We start from the raw sequence: 22209 nt of genomic DNA, 5'->3' as shown, positions 1-22209 counted from the left end.
GGGAGATTCGTCAAAACCTGCGCAGAGAAAAAGCGGAGCAGTTGCCCGTAGCAACCGATCACATTGCTTCTTTTCATTTTTTATTAGCTACCTTTTTGAAACTGGAAGAAGCCATCTCATTGGATGCTTACGGGCAATGGGCCAACTTTTCCCCCAAAACAGGTTTTTGTAAATCTCCCCCCCCCCCCCCGATATTCGGGAAAGTGCCTTCCCAGGCTGGGCCAGAGGAGAAAGTGTAAAGAAACATCGCAACCTGTCTACAGCACCCGGTATTCCCAGGAGGTCAACCATCCCAGTACTGTCCGAGCCCGACCCTGCTTGGCTTCCGAGATCAGACGAGATCGGGCATACCCAGGGTGGTGTGGCCGGTAGACACTGGCTGGCCCCACTCTGTCGCACAAGCAGCTTTCCTCCAGGCCGCGGACCGTTGCGCAAAGGGCTGGACAGCAGGTAGCGCACCCCTGCGTACATTGCAGGTGAGCCCTGGGGACGTGCAGGGACTCAAGCTGATAGGACTGTAGGAGCATATCCCGTACTGTGACGTCACATAAACAACACAAGGGAGAAAGGCCATAAAAAAAGAAGAAAAGAAGCAAATGTGCAGCTAAGAAAGTGAATGTAAAAAAGGCATAGGGGAGACTGACCCCTGCTGGTTGAAGTGAGAAAAAGCAAAAAGCCTACAGCACCTGGTATTCCCAGGCGGTCTCCCATCCAAGTACTAACCAGGCCCGACCCTGCTTAGCTTCCGAGATCAGACGAGATCGGGCGTGTTCAGGGTGGTGTGGCCGTAGGCAGAGACGAGCCTCTCATTTGCAGCTCTTCTACTCTGCAGCCTGCCTGCCTGCTGCTCAGCACTGGGCCTGCTTCCTGCCCCCCTCCTTTCCACGCACTCAGCCCAGCTCCAAGGCTGCTTCAGCTCACTGGCTCTATGGCTTACGTACACAAACTGCTTTGCACAGGGAGCCCTTGCTCGGGCTGGCCCCTTCAGCCTCAGCCTGCTCAAAGCCTGGCCATTTCCTGGCTGGGCTGCTTTTAACTCTTATATTTACACATGCCTGGCTGCAGGGGCAATGAGCTTTTCTGGCCGGGACATGGAGCTGGATGGACGGATTGTGTGCTGACAGTAGCAAGCAGCAAACCGGCACACAGGCCTCTGCGGCTTCCAGCTCTGGCTTGCCCCAAGTTGAATGGGGGAGATTCGTCAAAACCTGCGCAGAGAAAAAGCGGAGCAGTTGCCCGTAGCAACCGATCACATTGCTTCTTTTCATTTTTTATTAGCTACCTTTTTGAAACTGGAAGAAGCCATCTCATTGGATGCTTACGGGCAATGGGCCAACTTTTCCCCCAAAACAGGTTTTCGTAAATCTCCCCCCCCCCCCCGGATATTCGGGAAAGTGCCTTCCCAGGCTGGGCCAGAGGAGAAAGTGTAAAGAAACATCGCAACCTGTCTACAGCACCCGGTATTCCCAGGAGGTCAACCATCCCAGTACTGTCCGAGCCCGACCCTGCTTGGCTTCCGAGATCAGACGAGATCGGGCATACCCAGGGTGGTGTGGCCGGTAGACACTGGCTGGCCCCACTCTGTCGCACAAGCAGCTTTCCTCCAGGCCGCGGACCGTTGCGCAAAGGGCTGGACAGCAGGTAGCGCACCCCTGCGTACATTGCAGGTGAGCCCTGGGGACGTGCAGGGACTCAAGCTGATAGGACTGTAGGAGCATATCCCGTACTGTGACGTCACATAAACAACACAAGGGAGAAAGGCCATAAAAAAAGAAGAAAAGAAGCAAATGTGCAGCTAAGAAAGTGAATGTAAAAAAGGCATAGGGGAGACTGACCCCTGCTGGTTGAAGTGAGAAAAAGCAAAAAGCCTACAGCACCTGGTATTCCCAGGCGGTCTCCCATCCAAGTACTAACCAGGCCCGACCCTGCTTAGCTTCCGAGATCAGACGAGATCGGGCGTGTTCAGGGTGGTGTGGCCGTAGGCAGAGACGAGCCTCTCATTTGCAGCTCTTCTACTCTGCAGCCTGCCTGCCTGCTGCTCAGCACTGGGCCTGCTTCCTGCCCCCCTCCTTTCCACGCACTCAGCCCAGCTCCAAGGCTGCTTCAGCTCACTGGCTCTATGGCTTACGTACACAAACTGCTTTGCACAGGGAGCCCTTGCTCGGGCTGGCCCCTTCAGCCTCAGCCTGCTCAAAGCCTGGCCATTTCCTGGCTGGGCTGCTTTTAACTCTTATATTTACACATGCCTGGCTGCAGGGGCAATGAGCTTTTCTGGCCGGGACATGGAGCTGGATGGACGGATTGTGTGCTGACAGTAGCAAGCAGCAAACCGGCACACAGGCCTCTGCGGCTTCCAGCTCTGGCTTGCCCCAAGTTGAATGGGGGAGATTCGTCAAAACCTGCGCAGAGAAAAAGCGGAGCAGTTGCCCGTAGCAACCGATCACATTGCTTCTTTTCATTTTTTATTAGCTACCTTTTTGAAACTGGAAGAAGCCATCTCATTGGATGCTTACGGGCAATGGGCCAACTTTTCCCCCAAAACAGGTTTTCGTAAATCTCCCCCCCCCCCCCCCGGATATTCGGGAAAGTGCCTTCCCAGGCTGGGCCAGAGGAGAAAGTGTAAAGAAACATCGCAACCTGTCTACAGCACCCGGTATTCCCAGGAGGTCAACCATCCCAGTACTGTCCGAGCCCGACCCTGCTTGGCTTCCGAGATCAGACGAGATCGGGCATACCCAGGGTGGTGTGGCCGGTAGACACTGGCTGGCCCCACTCTGTCGCACAAGCAGCTTTCCTCCAGGCCGCGGACCGTTGCGCAAAGGGCTGGACAGCAGGTAGCGCACCCCTGCGTACATTTCAGGTGAGCCCTGGGGACGTGCAGGGACTCAAGCTGATAGGACTGTAGGAGCATATCCCGTACTGTGACGTCACATAAACAACACAAGGGAGAAAGGCCATAAAAAAAGAAGAAAAGAAGCAAATGTGCAGCTAAGAAAGTGAATGTAAAAAAGGCATAGGGGAGACTGACCCCTGCTGGTTGAAGTGAGAAAAAGCAAAAAGCCTACAGCACCTGGTATTCCCAGGCGGTCTCCCATCCAAGTACTAACCAGGCCCGACCCTGCTTAGCTTCCGAGATCAGACGAGATCGGGCGTGTTCAGGGTGGTGTGGCCGTAGGCAGAGACGAGCCTCTCATTTGCAGCTCTTCTACTCTGCAGCCTGCCTGCCTGCTGCTCAGCACTGGGCCTGCTTCCTGCCCCCCTCCTTTCCACGCACTCAGCCCAGCTCCAAGGCTGCTTCAGCTCACTGGCTCTATGGCTTACGTACACAAACTGCTTTGCACAGGGAGCCCTTGCTCGGGCTGGCCCCTTCAGCCTCAGCCTGCTCAAAGCCTGGCCATTTCCTGGCTGGGCTGCTTTTAACTCTTATATTTACACATGCCTGGCTGCAGGGGCAATGAGCTTTTCTGGCCGGGACATGGAGCTGGATGGACGGATTGTGTGCTGACAGTAGCAAGCAGCAAACCGGCACACAGGCCTCTGCGGCTTCCAGCTCTGGCTTGCCCCAAGTTGAATGGGGGAGATTCGTCAAAACCTGCGCAGAGAAAAAGCGGAGCAGTTGCCCGTAGCAACCGATCACATTGCTTCTTTTCATTTTTTATTAGCTACCTTTTTGAAACTGGAAGAAGCCATCTCATTGGATGCTTACGGGCAATGGGCCAACTTTTCCCCCAAAACAGGTTTTCGTAAATCTCCCCCCCCCCCCCCGGATATTCGGGAAAGTGCCTTCCCAGGCTGGGCCAGAGGAGAAAGTGTAAAGAAACATCGCAACCTGTCTACAGCACCCGGTATTCCCAGGAGGTCAACCATCCCAGTACTGTCCGAGCCCGACCCTGCTTGGCTTCCGAGATCAGACGAGATCGGGCATACCCAGGGTGGTGTGGCCGGTAGACACTGGCTGGCCCCACTCTGTCGCACAAGCAGCTTTCCTCCAGGCCGCGGACCGTTGCGCAAAGGGCTGGACAGCAGGTAGCGCACCCCTGCGTACATTGCAGGTGAGCCCTGGGGACGTGCAGGGACTCAAGCTGATAGGACTGTAGGAGCATATCCCGTACTGTGACGTCACATAAACAACACAAGGGAGAAAGGCCATAAAAAAAGAAGAAAAGAAGCAAATGTGCAGCTAAGAAAGTGAATGTAAAAAAGGCATAGGGGAGACTGACCCCTGCTGGTTGAAGTGAGAAAAAGCAAAAAGCCTACAGCACCTGGTATTCCCAGGCGGTCTCCCATCCAAGTACTAACCAGGCCCGACCCTGCTTAGCTTCCGAGATCAGACGAGATAGGGCGTGTTCAGGGTGGTGTGGCCGTAGGCAGAGACGAGCCTCTCATTTGCAGCTCTTCTACTCTGCAGCCTGCCTGCCTGCTGCTCAGCACTGGGCCTGCTTCCTGCCCCCCTCCTTTCCACGCACTCAGCCCAGCTCCAAGGCTGCTTCAGCTCACTGGCTCTATGGCTTACGTACACAAACTGCTTTGCACAGGGAGCCCTTGCTCGGGCTGGCCCCTTCAGCCTCAGCCTGCTCAAAGCCTGGCCATTTCCTGGCTGGGCTGCTTTTAACTCTTATATTTACACATGCCTGGCTGCAGGGGCAATGAGCTTTTCTGGCCGGGACATGGAGCTGGATGGACGGATTGTGTGCTGACAGTAGCAAGCAGCAAACCGGCACACAGGCCTCTGCGGCTTCCAGCTCTGGCTTGCCCCAAGTTGAATGGGGGAGATTCGTCAAAACCTGCGCAGAGAAAAAGCGGAGCAGTTGCCCGTAGCAACCGATCACATTGCTTCTTTTCATTTTTTATTAGCTACCTTTTTGAAACTGGAAGAAGCCATCTCATTGGATGCTTACGGGCAATGGGCCAACTTTTCCCCCAAAACAGGTTTTCGTAAATCTCCCCCCCCCCCCCCCGGATATTCGGGAAAGTGCCTTCCCAGGCTGGGCCAGAGGAGAAAGTGTAAAGAAACATCGCAACCTGTCTACAGCACCCGGTATTCCCAGGAGGTCAACCATCCCAGTACTGTCCGAGCCCGACCCTGCTTGGCTTCCGAGATCAGACGAGATCGGGCATACCCAGGGTGGTGTGGCCGGTAGACACTGGCTGGCCCCACTCTGTCGCACAAGCAGCTTTCCTCCAGGCCGCGGACCGTTGCGCAAAGGGCTGGACAGCAGGTAGCGCACCCCTGCGTACATTTCAGGTGAGCCCTGGGGACGTGCAGGGACTCAAGCTGATAGGACTGTAGGAGCATATCCCGTACTGTGACGTCACATAAACAACACAAGGGAGAAAGGCCATAAAAAAAGAAGAAAAGAAGCAAATGTGCAGCTAAGAAAGTGAATGTAAAAAAGGCATAGGGGAGACTGACCCCTGCTGGTTGAAGTGAGAAAAAGCAAAAAGCCTACAGCACCTGGTATTCCCAGGCGGTCTCCCATCCAAGTACTAACCAGGCCCGACCCTGCTTAGCTTCCGAGATCGGGCGTGTTCAGGGTGGTGTGGCCGTAGGCAGAGACGAGCCTCTCATTTGCAGCTCTTCTACTCTGCAGCCTGCCTGCCTGCTGCTCAGCACTGGGCCTGCTTCCTGCCCCCCTCCTTTCCACGCACTCAGCCCAGCTCCAAGGCTGCTTCAGCTCACTGGCTCTATGGCTTACGTACACAAACTGCTTTGCACAGGGAGCCCTTGCTCGGGCTGGCCCCTTCAGCCTCAGCCTGCTCAAAGCCTGGCCATTTCCTGGCTGGGCTGCTTTTAACTCTTATATTTACACATGCCTGGCTGCAGGGGCAATGAGCTTTTCTGGCCGGGACATGGAGCTGGATGGACGGATTGTGTGCTGACAGTAGCAAGCAGCAAACCGGCACACAGGCCTCTGCGGCTTCCAGCTCTGGCTTGCCCCAAGTTGAATGGGGGAGATTCGTCAAAACCTGCGCAGAGAAAAAGCGGAGCAGTTGCCCGTAGCAACCGATCACATTGCTTCTTTTCATTTTTTATTAGCTACCTTTTTGAAACTGGAAGAAGCCATCTCATTGGATGCTTACGGGCAATGGGCCAACTTTTCCCCCAAAACAGGTTTTTGTAAATCTCCCCCCCCCCCCCCCCCGATATTCGGGAAAGTGCCTTCCCAGGCTGGGCCAGAGGAGAAAGTGTAAAGAAACATCGCAACCTGTCTACAGCACCCGGTATTCCCAGGAGGTCAACCATCCCAGTACTGTCCGAGCCCGACCCTGCTTGGCTTCCGAGATCAGACGAGATCGGGCATACCCAGGGTGGTGTGGCCGGTAGACACTGGCTGGCCCCACTCTGTCGCACAAGCAGCTTTCCTCCAGGCCGCGGACCGTTGCGCAAAGGGCTGGACAGCAGGTAGCGCACCCCTGCGTACATTGCAGGTGAGCCCTGGGGACGTGCAGGGACTCAAGCTGATAGGACTGTAGGAGCATATCCCGTACTGTGACGTCACATAAACAACACAAGGGAGAAAGGCCATAAAAAAAGAAGAAAAGAAGCAAATGTGCAGCTAAGAAAGTGAATGTAAAAAAGGCATAGGGGAGACTGACCCCTGCTGGTTGAAGTGAGAAAAAGCAAAAAGCCTACAGCACCTGGTATTCCCAGGCGGTCTCCCATCCAAGTACTAACCAGGCCCGACCCTGCTTAGCTTCCGAGATCAGACGAGATCGGGCGTGTTCAGGGTGGTGTGGCCGTAGGCAGAGACGAGCCTCTCATTTGCAGCTCTTCTACTCTGCAGCCTGCCTGCCTGCTGCTCAGCACTGGGCCTGCTTCCTGCCCCCCTCCTTTCCACGCACTCAGCCCAGCTCCAAGGCTGCTTCAGCTCACTGGCTCTATGGCTTACGTACACAAACTGCTTTGCACAGGGAGCCCTTGCTCGGGCTGGCCCCTTCAGCCTCAGCCTGCTCAAAGCCTGGCCATTTCCTGACTGGGCTGCTTTTAACTCTTATATTTACACATGCCTGGCTGCAGGGGCAATGAGCTTTTCTGGCCGGGACACGGAGCTGGATGGACGGATTGTGTGCTGACAGTAGCAAGCAGCAAACCGGCACACAGGCCTCTGCGGCTTCCAGCTCTGGCTTGCCCCAAGTTGAATGGGGGAGATTCGTCAAAACCTGCGCAGAGAAAAAGCGGAGCAGTTGCCCGTAGCAACCGATCACATTGCTTCTTTTCATTTTTTATTAGCTACCTTTTTGAAACTGGAAGAAGCCATCTCATTGGATGCTTACGGGCAATGGGCCAACTTTTCCCCCAAAACAGGTTTTCGTAAATCTCCCCCCCCCCCCCGGATATTCGGGAAAGTGCCTTCCCAGGCTGGGCCAGAGGAGAAAGTGTAAAGAAACATCGCAACCTGTCTACAGCACCCGGTATTCCCAGGAGGTCAACCATCCCAGTACTGTCCGAGCCCGACCCTGCTTGGCTTCCGAGATCAGACGAGATCGGGCATACCCAGGGTGGTGTGGCCGGTAGACACTGGCTGGCCCCACTCTGTCGCACAAGCAGCTTTCCTCCAGGCCGCGGACCGTTGCGCAAAGGGCTGGACAGCAGGTAGCGCACCCCTGCGTACATTGCAGGTGAGCCCTGGGGACGTGCAGGGACTCAAGCTGATAGGACTGTAGGAGCATATCCCGTACTGTGACGTCACATAAACAACACAAGGGAGAAAGGCCATAAAAAAAGAAGAAAAGAAGCAAATGTGCAGCTAAGAAAGTGAATGTAAAAAAGGCATAGGGGAGACTGACCCCTGCTGGTTGAAGTGAGAAAAAGCAAAAAGCCTACAGCACCTGGTATTCCCAGGCGGTCTCCCATCCAAGTACTAACCAGGCACGACCCTGCTTAGCTTCCGAGATCAGACGAGATCGGGCGTGTTCAGGGTGGTGTGGCCGTAGGCAGAGACGAGCCTCTCATTTGCAGCTCTTCTACTCTGCAGCCTGCCTGCCTGCTGCTCAGCACTGGGCCTGCTTTCCTGGCTGGGCTGCTTTTAACTCTTATATTTACACATGCCTGGCTGCAGGGGCAATGAGCTTTTCTGGCCGGGACACGGAGCTGGATGGACGGATTGTGTGCTGACAGTAGCAAGCAGCAAACCGGCACACAGGCCTCTGCGGCTTCCAGCTCTGGCTTGCCCCAAGTTGAATGGGGGAGATTCGTCAAAACCTGCGCAGAGAAAAAGCGGAGCAGTTGCCCGTAGCAACCGATCACATTGCTTCTTTTCATTTTTTATTTGCTACCTTTTTGAAACTGGAAGAAGCCATCTCATTGGATGCTTACGGGCAATGGGCCAACTTTTCCCCCAAAACAGGTTTTCGTAAATCTCCCCCCCCCCCCCGGATATTCGGGAAAGTGCCTTCCCAGGCTGGGCCAGAGGAGAAAGTGTAAAGAAACATCGCAACCTGTCTACAGCACCCGGTATTCCCAGGAGGTCAACCATCCCAGTACTGTCCGAGCCCGACCCTGCTTGGCTTCCGAGATCAGACGAGATCGGGCATACCCAGGGTGGTGTGGCCGGTAGACACTGGCTGGCCCCACTCTGTCGCACAAGCAGCTTTCCTCCAGGCCGCGGACCGTTGCGCAAAGGGCTGGACAGCAGGTAGCGCACCCCTGCGTACATTGCAGGTGAGCCCTGGGGACGTGCAGGGACTCAAGCTGATAGGACTGTAGGAGCATATCCCGTACTGTGACGTCACATAAACAACACAAGGGAGAAAGGCCATAAAAAAAGAAGAAAAGAAGCAAATGTGCAGCTAAGAAAGTGAATGTAAAAAAGGCATAGGGGAGACTGACCCCTGCTGGTTGAAGTGAGAAAAAGCAAAAAGCCTACAGCACCTGGTATTCCCAGGCGGTCTCCCATCCAAGTACTAACCAGGCCCGACCCTGCTTAGCTTCCGAGATCAGACGAGATCGGGCGTGTTCAGGGTGGTGTGGCCGTAGGCAGAGACGAGCCTCTCATTTGCAGCTCTTCTACTCTGCAGCCTGCCTGCCTGCTGCTCAGCACTGGGCCTGCTTCCTGCCCCCCTCCTTTCCACGCACTCAGCCCAGCTCCAAGGCTGCTTCAGCTCACTGGCTCTATGGCTTACGTACACAAACTGCTTTGCACAGGGAGCCCTTGCTCGGGCTGGCCCCTTCAGCCTCAGCCTGCTCAAAGCCTGGCCATTTCCTGGCTGGGCTGCTTTTAACTCTTATATTTACACATGCCTGGCTGCAGGGGCAATGAGCTTTTCTGGCCGGGACATGGAGCTGGATGGACGGATTGTGTGCTGACAGTAGCAAGCAGCAAACCGGCACACAGGCCTCTGCGGCTTCCAGCTCTGGCTTGCCCCAAGTTGAATGGGGGAGATTCGTCAAAACCTGCGCAGAGAAAAAGCGGAGCAGTTGCCCGTAGCAACCGATCACATTGCTTCTTTTCATTTTTTATTAGCTACCTTTTTGAAACTGGAAGAAGCCATCTCATTGGATGCTTACGGGCAATGGGCCAACTTTTCCCCCAAAACAGGTTTTCGTAAATCTCCCCCCCCCCCCCGGATATTCGGGAAAGTGCCTTCCCAGGCTGGGCCAGAGGAGAAAGTGTAAAGAAACATCGCAACCTGTCTACAGCACCCGGTATTCCCAGGAGGTCAACCATCCCAGTACTGTCCGAGCCCGACCCTGCTTGGCTTCCGAGATCAGACGAGATCGGGCATACCCAGGGTGGTGTGGCCGGTAGACACTGGCTGGCCCCACTCTGTCGCACAAGCAGCTTTCCTCCAGGCCGCGGACCGTTGCGCAAAGGGCTGGACAGCAGGTAGCGCACCCCTGCGTACATTGCAGGTGAGCCCTGGGGACGTGCAGGGACTCAAGCTGATAGGACTGTAGGAGCATATCCCGTACTGTGACGTCACATAAACAACACAAGGGAGAAAGGCCATAAAAAAAGAAGAAAAGAAGCAAATGTGCAGCTAAGAAAGTGAATGTAAAAAAGGCATAGGGGAGACTGACCCCTGCTGGTTGAAGTGAGAAAAAGCAAAAAGCCTACAGCACCTGGTATTCCCAGGCGGTCTCCCATCCAAGTACTAACCAGGCCCGACCCTGCTTAGCTTCCGAGATCAGACGAGATCGGGCGTGTTCAGGGTGGTGTGGCCGTAGGCAGAGACGAGCCTCTCATTTGCAGCTCTTCTACTCTGCAGCCTGCCTGCCTGCTGCTCAGCACTGGGCCTGCTTCCTGCCCCCCTCCTTTCCACGCACTCAGCCCAGCTCCAAGGCTGCTTCAGCTCACTGGCTCTATGGCTTACGTACACAAACTGCTTTGCACAGGGAGCCCTTGCTCGGGCTGGCCCCTTCAGCCTCAGCCTGCTCAAAGCCTGGCCATTTCCTGGCTGGGCTGCTTTTAACTCTTATATTTACACATGCCTGGCTGCAGGGGCAATGAGCTTTTCTGGCCGGGACATGGAGCTGGATGGACGGATTGTGTGCTGACAGTAGCAAGCAGCAAACCGGCACACAGGCCTCTGCGGCTTCCAGCTCTGGCTTGCCCCAAGTTGAATGGGGGAGATTCGTCAAAACCTGCGCAGAGAAAAAGCGGAGCAGTTGCCCGTAGCAACCGATCACATTGCTTCTTTTCATTTTTTATTAGCTACCTTTTTGAAACTGGAAGAAGCCATCTCATTGGATGCTTACGGGCAATGGGCCAACTTTTCCCCCAAAACAGGTTTTCGTAAATCTCCCCCCCCCCCCCGGATATTCGGGAAAGTGCCTTCCCAGGCTGGGCCAGAGGAGAAAGTGTAAAGAAACATCGCAACCTGTCTACAGCACCCGGTATTCCCAGGAGGTCAACCATCCCAGTACTGTCCGAACCCGACCCTGCTTGGCTTCCGAGATCAGACGAGATCGGGCATACCCAGGGTGGTGTGGCCGGTAGACACTGGCTGGCCCCACTCTGTCGCACAAGCAGCTTTCCTCCAGGCCGCGGACCGTTGCGCAAAGGGCTGGACAGCAGGTAGCGCACCCCTGCGTACATTGCAGGTGAGCCCTGGGGACGTGCAGGGACTCAAGCTGATAGGACTGTAGGAGCATATCCCGTACTGTGACGTCACATAAACAACACAAGGGAGAAAGGCCATAAAAAAAGAAGAAAAGAAGCAAATGTGCAGCTAAGAAAGTGAATGTAAAAAAGGCATAGGGGAGACTGACCCCTGCTGGTTGAAGTGAGAAAAAGCAAAAAGCCTACAGCACCTGGTATTCCCAGGCGGTCTCCCATCCAAGTACTAACCAGGCCCGACCCTGCTTAGCTTCCGAGATCAGACGAGATAGGGCGTGTTCAGGGTGGTGTGGCCGTAGGCAGAGACGAGCCTCTCATTTGCAGCTCTTCTACTCTGCAGCCTGCCTGCCTGCTGCTCAGCACTGGGCCTGCTTCCTGCCCCCCTCCTTTCCACGCACTCAGCCCAGCTCCAAGGCTGCTTCAGCTCACTGGCTCTATGGCTTACGTACACAAACTGCTTTGCACAGGGAGCCCTTGCTCGGGCTGGCCCCTTCAGCCTCAGCCTGCTCAAAGCCTGGCCATTTCCTGGCTGGGCTGCTTTTAACTCTTATATTTACACATGCCTGGCTGCAGGGGCAATGAGCTTTTCTGGCCGGGACACGGAGCTGGATGGACGGATTGTGTGCTGACAGTAGCAAGCAGCAAACCGGCACACAGGCCTCTGCGGCTTCCAGCTCTGGCTTGCCCCAAGTTGAATGGGGGAGATTCGTCAAAACCTGCGCAGAGAAAAAGCGGAGCAGTTGCCCGTAGCAACCGATCACATTGCTTCTTTTCATTTTTTATTAGCTACCTTTTTGAAACTGGAAGAAGCCATCTCATTGGATGCTTACGGGCAATGGGCCAACTTTTCCCCCAAAACAGGTTTTTGTAAATCTCCCCCCCCCCCCCGATATTCGGGAAAGTGCCTTCCCAGGCTGGGCCAGAGGAGAAAGTGTAAAGAAACATCGCAACCTGTCTACAGCACCCGGTATTCCCAGGAGGTCAACCATCCCAGTACTGTCCGAGCCCGACCCTGCTTGGCTTCCGAGATCAGACGAGATCGGGCATACCCAGGGTGGTGTGGCCGGTAGACACTGGCTGGCCCCACTCTGTCGCACAAGCAGCTTTCCTCCAGGCCGCGGACCGTTGCGCAAAGGGCTGGACAGCAGGTAGCGCACCCCTGCGTACATTGCAGGTGAGCCCTGGGGACGTGCAGGGACTCAAGCTGATAGGACTGTAGGAGCATATCCCGTACTGTGACGTCACATAAACAACACAAGGGAGAAAGGCCATAAAAAAAGAAGAAAAGAAGCAAATGTGCAGCTAAGAAAGTGAATGTAAAAAAGGCATAGGGGAGACTGACCCCTGCTGGTTGAAGTGAGAAAAAGCAAAAAGCCTACAGCACCTGGTATTCCCAGGCGGTCTCCCATCCAAGTACTAACCAGGCCCGACCCTGCTTAGCTTCCGAGATCAGACGAGATCGGGCGTGTTCAGGGTGGTGTGGCCGTAGGCAGAGACGAGCCTCTCATTTGCAGCTCTTCTACTCTGCAGCCTGCCTGCCTGCTGCTCAGCACTGGGCCTGCTTCCTGCCCCCCTCCTTTCCACGCACTCAGCCCAGCTCCAAGGCTGCTTCAGCTCACTGGCTCTATGGCTTACGTACACAAACTGCTTTGCACAGGGAGCCCTTGCTCGGGCTGGCCCCTTCAGCCTCAGCCTGCTCAAAGCCTGGCCATTTCCTGGCTGGGCTGCTTTTAACTCTTATATTTACACATGCCTGGCTGCAGGGGCAATGAGCTTTTCTGGCCGGGACATGGAGCTGGATGGACGGATTGTGTGCTGACAGTAGCAAGCAGCAAACCGGCACACAGGCCTCTGCGGCTTCCAGCTCTGGCTTGCCCCAAGTTGAATGGGGGAGATTCGTCAAAACCTGCGCAGAGAAAAAGCGGAGCAGTTGCCCGTAGCAACCGATCACATTGCTTCTTTTCATTTTTTATTAGCTACCTTTTTGAAACTGGAAGAAGCCATCTCATTGGATGCTTACGGGCAATGGGCCAACTTTTCCCCCAAAACAGGTTTTCGTAAATCTCCCCCCCCCCCCCGGATATTCGGGAAAGTGCCTTCCCAGGCTGGGCCAGAGGAGAAAGTGTAAAGAAACATCGCAACCTGTCTACAGCACCCGGTATTCCCAGGAGGTCAACCATCCCAGTACTGTCCGAACCCGACCCTGCTTGGCTTCCGAGATCAGACGAGATCGGGCATACCCAGGGTGGTGTGGCCGGTAGACACTGGCTGGCCCCACTCTGTCGCACAAGCAGCTTTCCTCCAGGCCGCGGACCGTTGCGCAAAGGGCTGGACAGCAGGTAGCGCACCCCTGCGTACATTGCAGGTGAGCCCTGGGGACGTGCAGGGACTCAAGCTGATAGGACTGTAGGAGCATATCCCGTACTGTGACGTCACATAAACAACACAAGGGAGAAAGGCCATAAAAAAAGAAGAAAAGAAGCAAATGTGCAGCTAAGAAAGTGAATGTAAAAAAGGCATAGGGGAGACTGACCCCTGCTGGTTGAAGTGAGAAAAAGCAAAAAGCCTACAGCACCTGGTATTCCCAGGCGGTCTCCCATCCAAGTACTAACCAGGCCCGACCCTGCTTAGCTTCCGAGATCAGACGAGATAGGGCGTGTTCAGGGTGGTGTGGCCGTAGGCAGAGACGAGCCTCTCATTTGCAGCTCTTCTACTCTGCAGCCTGCCTGCCTGCTGCTCAGCACTGGGCCTGCTTCCTGCCCCCCTCCTTTCCACGCACTCAGCCCAGCTCCAAGGCTGCTTCAGCTCACTGGCTCTATGGCTTACGTACACAAACTGCTTTGCACAGGGAGCCCTTGCTCGGGCTGGCCCCTTCAGCCTCAGCCTGCTCAAAGCCTGGCCATTTCCTGGCTGGGCTGCTTTTAACTCTTATATTTACACATGCCTGGCTGCAGGGGCAATGAGCTTTTCTGGCCGGGACACGGAGCTGGATGGACGGATTGTGTGCTGACAGTAGCAAGCAGCAAACCGGCACACAGGCCTCTGCGGCTTCCAGCTCTGGCTTGCCCCAAGTTGAATGGGGGAGATTCGTCAAAACCTGCGCAGAGAAAAAGCGGAGCAGTTGCCCGTAGCAACCGATCACATTGCTTCTTTTCATTTTTTATTAGCTACCTTTTTGAAACTGGAAGAAGCCATCTCATTGGATGCTTACGGGCAATGGGCCAACTTTTCCCCCAAAACAGGTTTTTGTAAATCTCCCCCCCCCCCCCCGATATTCGGGAAAGTGCCTTCCCAGGCTGGGCCAGAGGAGAAAGTGTAAAGAAACATCGCAACCTGTCTACAGCACCCGGTATTCCCAGGAGGTCAACCATCCCAGTACTGTCCGAGCCCGACCCTGCTTGGCTTCCGAGATCAGACGAGATCGGGCATACCCAGGGTGGTGTGGCCGGTAGACACTGGCTGGCCCCACTCTGTCGCACAAGCAGCTTTCCTCCAGGCCGCGGACCGTTGCGCAAAGGGCTGGACAGCAGGTAGCGCACCCCTGCGTACATTGCAGGTGAGCCCTGGGGACGTGCAGGGACTCAAGCTGATAGGACTGTAGGAGCATATCCCGTACTGTGACGTCACATAAACAACACAAGGGAGAAAGGCCATAAAAAAAGAAGAAAAGAAGCAAATGTGCAGCTAAGAAAGTGAATGTAAAAAAGGCATAGGGGAGACTGACCCCTGCTGGTTGAAGTGAGAAAAAGCAAAAAGCCTACAGCACCTGGTATTCCCAGGCGGTCTCCCATCCAAGTACTAACCAGGCCCGACCCTGCTTAGCTTCCGAGATCAGACGAGATCGGGCGTGTTCAGGGTGGTGTGGCCGTAGGCAGAGACGAGCCTCTCATTTGCAGCTCTTCTACTCTGCAGCCTGCCTGCCTGCTGCTCAGCACTGGGCCTGCTTCCTGCCCCCCTCCTTTCCACGCACTCAGCCCAGCTCCAAGGCTGCTTCAGCTCACTGGCTCTATGGCTTACGTACACAAACTGCTTTGCACAGGGAGCCCTTGCTCGGGCTGGCCCCTTCAGCCTCAGCCTGCTCAAAGCCTGGCCATTTCCTGGCTGGGCTGCTTTTAACTCTTATATTTACACATGCCTGGCTGCAGGGGCAATGAGCTTTTCTGGCCGGGACATGGAGCTGGATGGACGGATTGTGTGCTGACAGTAGCAAGCAGCAAACCGGCACACAGGCCTCTGCGGCTTCCAGCTCTGGCTTGCCCCAAGTTGAATGGGGGAGATTCGTCAAAACCTGCGCAGAGAAAAAGCGGAGCAGTTGCCCGTAGCAACCGATCACATTGCTTCTTTTCATTTTTTATTAGCTACCTTTTTGAAACTGGAAGAAGCCATCTCATTGGATGCTTACGGGCAATGGGCCAACTTTTCCCCCAAAACAGGTTTTCGTAAATCTCCCCCCCCCCCCCCGGATATTCGGGAAAGTGCCTTCCCAGGCTGGGCCAGAGGAGAAAGTGTAAAGAAACATCGCAACCTGTCTACAGCACCCGGTATTCCCAGGAGGTCAACCATCCCAGTACTGTCCGAGCCCGACCCTGCTTGGCTTCCGAGATCAGACGAGATCGGGCATACCCAGGGTGGTGTGGCCGGTAGACACTGGCTGGCCCCACTCTGTCGCACAAGCAGCTTTCCTCCAGGCCGCGGACCGTTGCGCAAAGGGCTGGACAGCAGGTAGCGCACCCCTGCGTTCATTTCAGGTGAGCCCTGGGGACGTGCAGGGACTCAAGCTGATAGGACTGTAGGAGCATATCCCGTACTGTGACGTCACATAAACAACACAAGGGAGAAAGGCCATAAAAAAAGAAGAAAAGAAGCAAATGTGCAGCTAAGAAAGTGAATGTAAAAAAGGCATAGGGGAGACTGACCCCTGCTGGTTGAAGTGAGAAAAAGCAAAAAGCCTACAGCACCTGGTATTCCCAGGCGGTCTCCCATCCAAGTACTAACCAGGCCCGACCCTGCTTAGCTTCCGAGATCAGACGAGATCGGGCGTGTTCAGGGTGGTGTGGCCGTAGGCAGAGACGAGCCTCTCATTTGCAGCTCTTCTACTCTGCAGCCTGCCTGCCTGCTGCTCAGCACTGGGCCTGCTTCCTGCCCCCCTCCTTTCCACGCACTCAGCCCAGCTCCAAGGCTGCTTCAGCTCACTGGCTCTATGGCTTACGTACACAAACTGCTTTGCACAGGGAGCCCTTGCTCGGGCTGGCCCCTTCAGCCTCAGCCTGCTCAAAGCCTGGCCATTTCCTGGCTGGGCTGCTTTTAACTCTTATATTTACACATGCCTGGCTGCAGGGGCAATGAGCTTTTCTGGCCGGGACATGGAGCTGGATGGACGGATTGTGTGCTGACAGTAGCAAGCAGCAAACCGGCACACAGGCCTCTGCGGCTTCCAGCTCTGGCTTGCCCCAAGTTGAATGGGGGAGATTCGTCAAAACCTGCGCAGAGAAAAAGCGGAGCAGTTGCCCGTAGCAACCGATCACATTGCTTCTTTTCATTTTTTATTAGCTACCTTTTTGAAACTGGAAGAAGCCATCTCATTGGATGCTTACGGGCAATGGGCCAACTTTTCCCCCAAAACAGGTTTTCGTAAATCTCCCCCCCCCCCCCGGATATTCGGGAAAGTGCCTTCCCAGGCTGGGCCAGAGGAGAAAGTGTAAAGAAACATCGCAACCTGTCTACAGCACCCGGTATTCCCAGGAGGTCAACCATCCCAGTACTGTCCGAGCCCGACCCTGCTTGGCTTCCGAGATCAGACGAGATCGGGCATACCCAGGGTGGTGTGGCCGGTAGACACTGGCTGGCCCCACTCTGTCGCACAAGCAGCTTTCCTCCAGGCCGCGGACCGTTGCGCAAAGGGCTGGACAGCAGGTAGCGCACCCCTGCGTACATTGCAGGTGAGCCCTGGGGACGTGCAGGGACTCAAGCTGATAGGACTGTAGGAGCATATCCCGTACTGTGACGTCACATAAACAACACAAGGGAGAAAGGCCATAAAAAAAGAAGAAAAGAAGCAAATGTGCAGCTAAGAAAGTGAATGTAAAAAAGGCATAGGGGAGACTGACCCCTGCTGGTTGAAGTGAGAAAAAGCAAAAAGCCTACAGCACCTGGTATTCCCAGGCGGTCTCCCATCCAAGTACTAACCAGGCCCGACCCTGCTTAGCTTCCGAGATCAGACGAGATAGGGCGTGTTCAGGGTGGTGTGGCCGTAGGCAGAGACGAGCCTCTCATTTGCAGCTCTTCTACTCTGCAGCCTGCCTGCCTGCTGCTCAGCACTGGGCCTGCTTCCTGCCCCCCTCCTTTCCACGCACTCAGCCCAGCTCCAAGGCTGCTTCAGCTCACTGGCTCTATGGCTTACGTACACAAACTGCTTTGCACAGGGAGCCCTTGCTCGGGCTGGCCCCTTCAGCCTCAGCCTGCTCAAAGCCTGGCCATTTCCTGGCTGGGCTGCTTTTAACTCTTATATTTACACATGCCTGGCTGCAGGGGCAATGAGCTTTTCTGGCCGGGACATGGAGCTGGATGGACGGATTGTGTGCTGACAGTAGCAAGCAGCAAACCGGCACACAGGCCTCTGCGGCTTCCAGCTCTGGCTTGCCCCAAGTTGAATGGGGGAGATTCGTCAAAACCTGCGCAGAGAAAAAGCGGAGCAGTTGCCCGTAGCAACCGATCACATTGCTTCTTTTCATTTTTTATTAGCTACCTTTTTGAAACTGGAAGAAGCCATCTCATTGGATGCTTACGGGCAATGGGCCAACTTTTCCCCCAAAACAGGTTTTCGTAAATCTCCCCCCCCCCCCCCCGGATATTCGGGAAAGTGCCTTCCCAGGCTGGGCCAGAGGAGAAAGTGTAAAGAAACATCGCAACCTGTCTACAGCACCCGGTATTCCCAGGAGGTCAACCATCCCAGTACTGTCCGAGCCCGACCCTGCTTGGCTTCCGAGATCAGACGAGATCGGGCATACCCAGGGTGGTGTGGCCGGTAGACACTGGCTGGCCCCACTCTGTCGCACAAGCAGCTTTCCTCCAGGCCGCGGACCGTTGCGCAAAGGGCTGGACAGCAGGTAGCGCACCCCTGCGTACATTTCAGGTGAGCCCTGGGGACGTGCAGGGACTCAAGCTGATAGGACTGTAGGAGCATATCCCGTACTGTGACGTCACATAAACAACACAAGGGAGAAAGGCCATAAAAAAAGAAGAAAAGAAGCAAATGTGCAGCTAAGAAAGTGAATGTAAAAAAGGCATAGGGGAGACTGACCCCTGCTGGTTGAAGTGAGAAAAAGCAAAAAGCCTACAGCACCTGGTATTCCCAGGCGGTCTCCCATCCAAGTACTAACCAGGCCCGACCCTGCTTAGCTTCCGAGATCGGGCGTGTTCAGGGTGGTGTGGCCGTAGGCAGAGACGAGCCTCTCATTTGCAGCTCTTCTACTCTGCAGCCTGCCTGCCTGCTGCTCAGCACTGGGCCTGCTTCCTGCCCCCCTCCTTTCCACGCACTCAGCCCAGCTCCAAGGCTGCTTCAGCTCACTGGCTCTATGGCTTACGTACACAAACTGCTTTGCACAGGGAGCCCTTGCTCGGGCTGGCCCCTTCAGCCTCAGCCTGCTCAAAGCCTGGCCATTTCCTGGCTGGGCTGCTTTTAACTCTTATATTTACACATGCCTGGCTGCAGGGGCAATGAGCTTTTCTGGCCGGGACATGGAGCTGGATGGACGGATTGTGTGCTGACAGTAGCAAGCAGCAAACCGGCACACAGGCCTCTGCGGCTTCCAGCTCTGGCTTGCCCCAAGTTGAATGGGGGAGATTCGTCAAAACCTGCGCAGAGAAAAAGCGGAGCAGTTGCCCGTAGCAACCGATCACATTGCTTCTTTTCATTTTTTATTAGCTACCTTTTTGAAACTGGAAGAAGCCATCTCATTGGATGCTTACGGGCAATGGGCCAACTTTTCCCCCAAAACAGGTTTTTGTAAATCTCCCCCCCCCCCCCCCGATATTCGGGAAAGTGCCTTCCCAGGCTGGGCCAGAGGAGAAAGTGTAAAGAAACATCGCAACCTGTCTACAGCACCCGGTATTCCCAGGAGGTCAACCATCCCAGTACTGTCCGAGCCCGACCCTGCTTGGCTTCCGAGATCAGACGAGATCGGGCATACCCAGGGTGGTGTGGCCGGTAGACACTGGCTGGCCCCACTCTGTCGCACAAGCAGCTTTCCTCCAGGCCGCGGACCGTTGCGCAAAGGGCTGGACAGCAGGTAGCGCACCCCTGCGTACATTGCAGGTGAGCCCTGGGGACGTGCAGGGACTCAAGCTGATAGGACTGTAGGAGCATATCCCGTACTGTGACGTCACATAAACAACACAAGGGAGAAAGGCCATAAAAAAAGAAGAAAAGAAGCAAATGTGCAGCTAAGAAAGTGAATGTAAAAAAGGCATAGGGGAGACTGACCCCTGCTGGTTGAAGTGAGAAAAAGCAAAAAGCCTACAGCACCTGGTATTCCCAGGCGGTCTCCCATCCAAGTACTAACCAGGCCCGACCCTGCTTAGCTTCCGAGATCAGACGAGATCGGGCGTGTTCAGGGTGGTGTGGCCGTAGGCAGAGACGAGCCTCTCATTTGCAGCTCTTCTACTCTGCAGCCTGCCTGCCTGCCTGCTGCTCAGCACTGGGCCTGCTTCCTGCCCCCCTCCTTTCCACGCACTCAGCCCAGCTCCAAGGCTGCTTCAGCTCACTGGCTCTATGGCTTACGTACACAAACTGCTTTGCACAGGGAGCCCTTGCTCGGGCTGGCCCCTTCAGCCTCAGCCTGCTCAAAGCCTGGCCATTTCCTGGCTGGGCTGCTTTTAACTCTTATATTTACACATGCCTGGCTGCAGGGGCAATGAGCTTTTCTGGCCGGGACATGGAGCTGGATGGACGGATTGTGTGCTGACAGTAGCAAGCAGCAAACCGGCACACAGGCCTCTGCGGCTTCCAGCTCTGGCTTGCCCCAAGTTGAATGGGGGAGATTCGTCAAAACCTGCGCAGAGAAAAAGCGGAGCAGTTGCCCGTAGCAACCGATCACATTGCTTCTTTTCATTTTTTATTAGCTACCTTTTTGAAACTGGAAGAAGCCATCTCATTGGATGCTTACGGGCAATGGGCCAACTTTTCCCCCAAAACAGGTTTTCGTAAATCTCCCCCCCCCCCCCCGGATATTCGGGAAAGTGCCTTCCCAGGCTGGGCCAGAGGAGAAAGTGTAAAGAAACATCGCAACCTGTCTACAGCACCCGGTATTCCCAGGAGGTCAACCATCCCAGTACTGTCCGAGCCCGACCCTGCTTGGCTTCCGAGATCAGACGAGATCGGGCATACCCAGGGTGGTGTGGCCGGTAGACACTGGCTGGCCCCACTCTGTCGCACAAGCAGCTTTCCTCCAGGCCGCGGACCGTTGCGCAAAGGGCTGGACAGCAGGTAGCGCACCCCTGCGTACATTGCAGGTGAGCCCTGGGGACGTGCAGGGACTCAAGCTGATAGGACTGTAGGAGCATATCCCGTACTGTGACGTCACATAAACAACACAAGGGAGAAAGGCCATAAAAAAAGAAGAAAAGAAGCAAATGTGCAGCTAAGAAAGTGAATGTAAAAAAGGCATAGGGGAGACTGACCCCTGCTGGTTGAAGTGAGAAAAAGCAAAAAGCCTACAGCACCTGGTATTCCCAGGCGGTCTCCCATCCAAGTACTAACCAGGCCCGACCCTGCTTAGCTTCCGAGATCAGACGAGATCGGGCGTGTTCAGGGTGGTGTGGCCGTAGGCAGAGACGAGCCTCTCATTTGCAGCTCTTCTACTCTGCAGCCTGCCTGCCTGCTGCTCAGCACTGGGCCTGCTTCCTGCCCCCCTCCTTTCCACGCACTCAGCCCAGCTCCAAGGCTGCTTCAGCTCACTGGCTCTATGGCTTACGTACACAAACTGCTTTGCACAGGGAGCCCTTGCTCGGGCTGGCCCCTTCAGCCTCAGCCTGCTCAAAGCCTGGCCATTTCCTGGCTGGGCTGCTTTTAACTCTTATATTTACACATGCCTGGCTGCAGGGGCAATGAGCTTTTCTGGCCGGGACATGGAGCTGGATGGACGGATTGTGTGCTGACAGTAGCAAGCAGCAAACCGGCACACAGGCCTCTGCGGCTTCCAGCTCTGGCTTGCCCCAAGTTGAATGGGGGAGATTCGTCAAAACCTGCGCAGAGAAAAAGCGGAGCAGTTGCCCGTAGCAACCGATCACATTGCTTCTTTTCATTTTTTATTAGCTACCTTTTTGAAACTGGAAGAAGCCATCTCATTGGATGCTTACGGGCAATGGGCCAACTTTTCCCCCAAAACAGGTTTTCGTAAATCTCCCCCCCCCCCCCCCCCCGGATATTCGGGAAAGTGCCTTCCCAGGCTGGGCCAGAGGAGAAAGTGTAAAGAAACATCGCAACCTGTCTACAGCACCCGGTATTCCCAGGAGGTCAACCATCCCAGTACTGTCCGAGCCCGACCCTGCTTGGCTTCCGAGATCAGACGAGATCGGGCATACCCAGGGTGGTGTGGCCGGTAGACACTGGCTGGCCCCACTCTGTCGCACAAGCAGCTTTCCTCCAGGCCGCGGACCGTTGCGCAAAGGGCTGGACAGCAGGTAGCGCACCCCTGCGTACATTTCAGGTGAGCCCTGGGGACGTGCAGGGACTCAAGCTGATAGGACTGTAGGAGCATATCCCGTACTGTGACGTCACATAAACAACACAAGGGAGAAAGGCCATAAAAAAAGAAGAAAAGAAGCAAATGTGCAGCTAAGAAAGTGAATGTAAAAAAGGCATAGGGGAGACTGACCCCTGCTGGTTGAAGTGAGAAAAAGCAAAAAGCCTACAGCACCTGGTATTCCCAGGCGGTCTCCCATCCAAGTACTAACCAGGCCCGACCCTGCTTAGCTTCCGAGATCGGGCGTGTTCAGGGTGGTGTGGCCGTAGGCAGAGACGAGCCTCTCATTTGCAGCTCTTCTACTCTGCAGCCTGCCTGCCTGCTGCTCAGCACTGGGCCTGCTTCCTGCCCCCCTCCTTTCCACGCACTCAGCCCAGCTCCAAGGCTGCTTCAGCTCACTGGCTCTA

The 22209-nt window shown here is 55.2% G+C and overlaps 16 non-coding genes and 22 pseudogenes across 16 annotated transcripts; all 38 read right to left on the bottom strand.

Moving 5' to 3' along the window:
* Positions 1 to 254: 254 nt before the first annotated feature.
* On the bottom strand, positions 255 to 374 carry LOC130274997 (5S ribosomal RNA; annotated as a pseudogene).
* Positions 375 to 674: 300 nt separating this feature from the next.
* LOC130275064 (5S ribosomal RNA) lies at positions 675 to 793 on the bottom strand. The gene has a single exon (XR_008844673.1). It is a non-coding gene; the product is annotated as a 5S ribosomal RNA (ribosomal RNA).
* Positions 794 to 1445: 652 nt separating this feature from the next.
* On the bottom strand, positions 1446 to 1565 carry LOC130274996 (5S ribosomal RNA; annotated as a pseudogene).
* Positions 1566 to 1865: 300 nt separating this feature from the next.
* Positions 1866 to 1984, bottom strand: LOC130275053 (5S ribosomal RNA). The gene has a single exon (XR_008844672.1). It is a non-coding gene; the product is annotated as a 5S ribosomal RNA (ribosomal RNA).
* A 654-nt stretch (positions 1985 to 2638) lies between these two features.
* On the bottom strand, positions 2639 to 2758 carry LOC130274995 (5S ribosomal RNA; annotated as a pseudogene).
* Positions 2759 to 3058: 300 nt separating this feature from the next.
* LOC130275042 (5S ribosomal RNA) lies at positions 3059 to 3177 on the bottom strand. Its single transcript, XR_008844671.1, has one exon. It is a non-coding gene; the product is annotated as a 5S ribosomal RNA (ribosomal RNA).
* Positions 3178 to 3830: 653 nt separating this feature from the next.
* LOC130274993 (5S ribosomal RNA) lies at positions 3831 to 3950 on the bottom strand (annotated as a pseudogene).
* A 300-nt stretch (positions 3951 to 4250) lies between these two features.
* Positions 4251 to 4369, bottom strand: LOC130274915 (5S ribosomal RNA). The gene has a single exon (XR_008844623.1). It is a non-coding gene; the product is annotated as a 5S ribosomal RNA (ribosomal RNA).
* Positions 4370 to 5023: 654 nt separating this feature from the next.
* On the bottom strand, positions 5024 to 5143 carry LOC130274992 (5S ribosomal RNA; annotated as a pseudogene).
* A 300-nt stretch (positions 5144 to 5443) lies between these two features.
* Positions 5444 to 5552, bottom strand: LOC130274950 (5S ribosomal RNA; annotated as a pseudogene).
* A 655-nt stretch (positions 5553 to 6207) lies between these two features.
* On the bottom strand, positions 6208 to 6327 carry LOC130274991 (5S ribosomal RNA; annotated as a pseudogene).
* A 300-nt stretch (positions 6328 to 6627) lies between these two features.
* Positions 6628 to 6746, bottom strand: LOC130275030 (5S ribosomal RNA). Its single transcript, XR_008844669.1, has one exon. It is a non-coding gene; the product is annotated as a 5S ribosomal RNA (ribosomal RNA).
* Positions 6747 to 7398: 652 nt separating this feature from the next.
* LOC130274990 (5S ribosomal RNA) lies at positions 7399 to 7518 on the bottom strand (annotated as a pseudogene).
* Positions 7519 to 7818: 300 nt separating this feature from the next.
* On the bottom strand, positions 7819 to 7937 carry LOC130274901 (5S ribosomal RNA). Its single transcript, XR_008844609.1, has one exon. It is a non-coding gene; the product is annotated as a 5S ribosomal RNA (ribosomal RNA).
* Positions 7938 to 8440: 503 nt separating this feature from the next.
* LOC130274989 (5S ribosomal RNA) lies at positions 8441 to 8560 on the bottom strand (annotated as a pseudogene).
* A 300-nt stretch (positions 8561 to 8860) lies between these two features.
* LOC130275018 (5S ribosomal RNA) lies at positions 8861 to 8979 on the bottom strand. Its single transcript, XR_008844668.1, has one exon. It is a non-coding gene; the product is annotated as a 5S ribosomal RNA (ribosomal RNA).
* A 652-nt stretch (positions 8980 to 9631) lies between these two features.
* Positions 9632 to 9751, bottom strand: LOC130274987 (5S ribosomal RNA; annotated as a pseudogene).
* Positions 9752 to 10051: 300 nt separating this feature from the next.
* Positions 10052 to 10170, bottom strand: LOC130275006 (5S ribosomal RNA). Its single transcript, XR_008844667.1, has one exon. It is a non-coding gene; the product is annotated as a 5S ribosomal RNA (ribosomal RNA).
* A 652-nt stretch (positions 10171 to 10822) lies between these two features.
* On the bottom strand, positions 10823 to 10942 carry LOC130275174 (5S ribosomal RNA; annotated as a pseudogene).
* Positions 10943 to 11242: 300 nt separating this feature from the next.
* Positions 11243 to 11361, bottom strand: LOC130274914 (5S ribosomal RNA). Its single transcript, XR_008844622.1, has one exon. It is a non-coding gene; the product is annotated as a 5S ribosomal RNA (ribosomal RNA).
* Positions 11362 to 12012: 651 nt separating this feature from the next.
* LOC130274986 (5S ribosomal RNA) lies at positions 12013 to 12132 on the bottom strand (annotated as a pseudogene).
* Positions 12133 to 12432: 300 nt separating this feature from the next.
* On the bottom strand, positions 12433 to 12551 carry LOC130274994 (5S ribosomal RNA). Its single transcript, XR_008844665.1, has one exon. It is a non-coding gene; the product is annotated as a 5S ribosomal RNA (ribosomal RNA).
* Positions 12552 to 13203: 652 nt separating this feature from the next.
* Positions 13204 to 13323, bottom strand: LOC130275173 (5S ribosomal RNA; annotated as a pseudogene).
* Positions 13324 to 13623: 300 nt separating this feature from the next.
* Positions 13624 to 13742, bottom strand: LOC130274912 (5S ribosomal RNA). Its single transcript, XR_008844620.1, has one exon. It is a non-coding gene; the product is annotated as a 5S ribosomal RNA (ribosomal RNA).
* A 652-nt stretch (positions 13743 to 14394) lies between these two features.
* LOC130274985 (5S ribosomal RNA) lies at positions 14395 to 14514 on the bottom strand (annotated as a pseudogene).
* A 300-nt stretch (positions 14515 to 14814) lies between these two features.
* Positions 14815 to 14933, bottom strand: LOC130274982 (5S ribosomal RNA). The gene has a single exon (XR_008844663.1). It is a non-coding gene; the product is annotated as a 5S ribosomal RNA (ribosomal RNA).
* A 653-nt stretch (positions 14934 to 15586) lies between these two features.
* Positions 15587 to 15706, bottom strand: LOC130274984 (5S ribosomal RNA; annotated as a pseudogene).
* A 300-nt stretch (positions 15707 to 16006) lies between these two features.
* On the bottom strand, positions 16007 to 16125 carry LOC130274971 (5S ribosomal RNA). Its single transcript, XR_008844662.1, has one exon. It is a non-coding gene; the product is annotated as a 5S ribosomal RNA (ribosomal RNA).
* A 652-nt stretch (positions 16126 to 16777) lies between these two features.
* On the bottom strand, positions 16778 to 16897 carry LOC130274983 (5S ribosomal RNA; annotated as a pseudogene).
* A 300-nt stretch (positions 16898 to 17197) lies between these two features.
* LOC130274911 (5S ribosomal RNA) lies at positions 17198 to 17316 on the bottom strand. Its single transcript, XR_008844619.1, has one exon. It is a non-coding gene; the product is annotated as a 5S ribosomal RNA (ribosomal RNA).
* Positions 17317 to 17970: 654 nt separating this feature from the next.
* LOC130274981 (5S ribosomal RNA) lies at positions 17971 to 18090 on the bottom strand (annotated as a pseudogene).
* Positions 18091 to 18390: 300 nt separating this feature from the next.
* On the bottom strand, positions 18391 to 18499 carry LOC130274949 (5S ribosomal RNA; annotated as a pseudogene).
* A 653-nt stretch (positions 18500 to 19152) lies between these two features.
* On the bottom strand, positions 19153 to 19272 carry LOC130274980 (5S ribosomal RNA; annotated as a pseudogene).
* Positions 19273 to 19572: 300 nt separating this feature from the next.
* Positions 19573 to 19691, bottom strand: LOC130274959 (5S ribosomal RNA). Its single transcript, XR_008844661.1, has one exon. It is a non-coding gene; the product is annotated as a 5S ribosomal RNA (ribosomal RNA).
* A 657-nt stretch (positions 19692 to 20348) lies between these two features.
* Positions 20349 to 20468, bottom strand: LOC130274979 (5S ribosomal RNA; annotated as a pseudogene).
* Positions 20469 to 20768: 300 nt separating this feature from the next.
* On the bottom strand, positions 20769 to 20887 carry LOC130274948 (5S ribosomal RNA). The gene has a single exon (XR_008844654.1). It is a non-coding gene; the product is annotated as a 5S ribosomal RNA (ribosomal RNA).
* Positions 20888 to 21544: 657 nt separating this feature from the next.
* Positions 21545 to 21664, bottom strand: LOC130274978 (5S ribosomal RNA; annotated as a pseudogene).
* A 300-nt stretch (positions 21665 to 21964) lies between these two features.
* Positions 21965 to 22073, bottom strand: LOC130274947 (5S ribosomal RNA; annotated as a pseudogene).
* Positions 22074 to 22209: the final 136 nt, after the last annotated feature.

The sequence above is a fragment of the Hyla sarda genome, chromosome 5 (assembly GCF_029499605.1).
Source record: "Hyla sarda isolate aHylSar1 chromosome 5, aHylSar1.hap1, whole genome shotgun sequence".
NCBI classification, from domain to species: domain Eukaryota; kingdom Metazoa; phylum Chordata; class Amphibia; order Anura; family Hylidae; genus Hyla; species Hyla sarda.
This window is presented reverse-complemented; position numbering and strand designations above follow the sequence as displayed.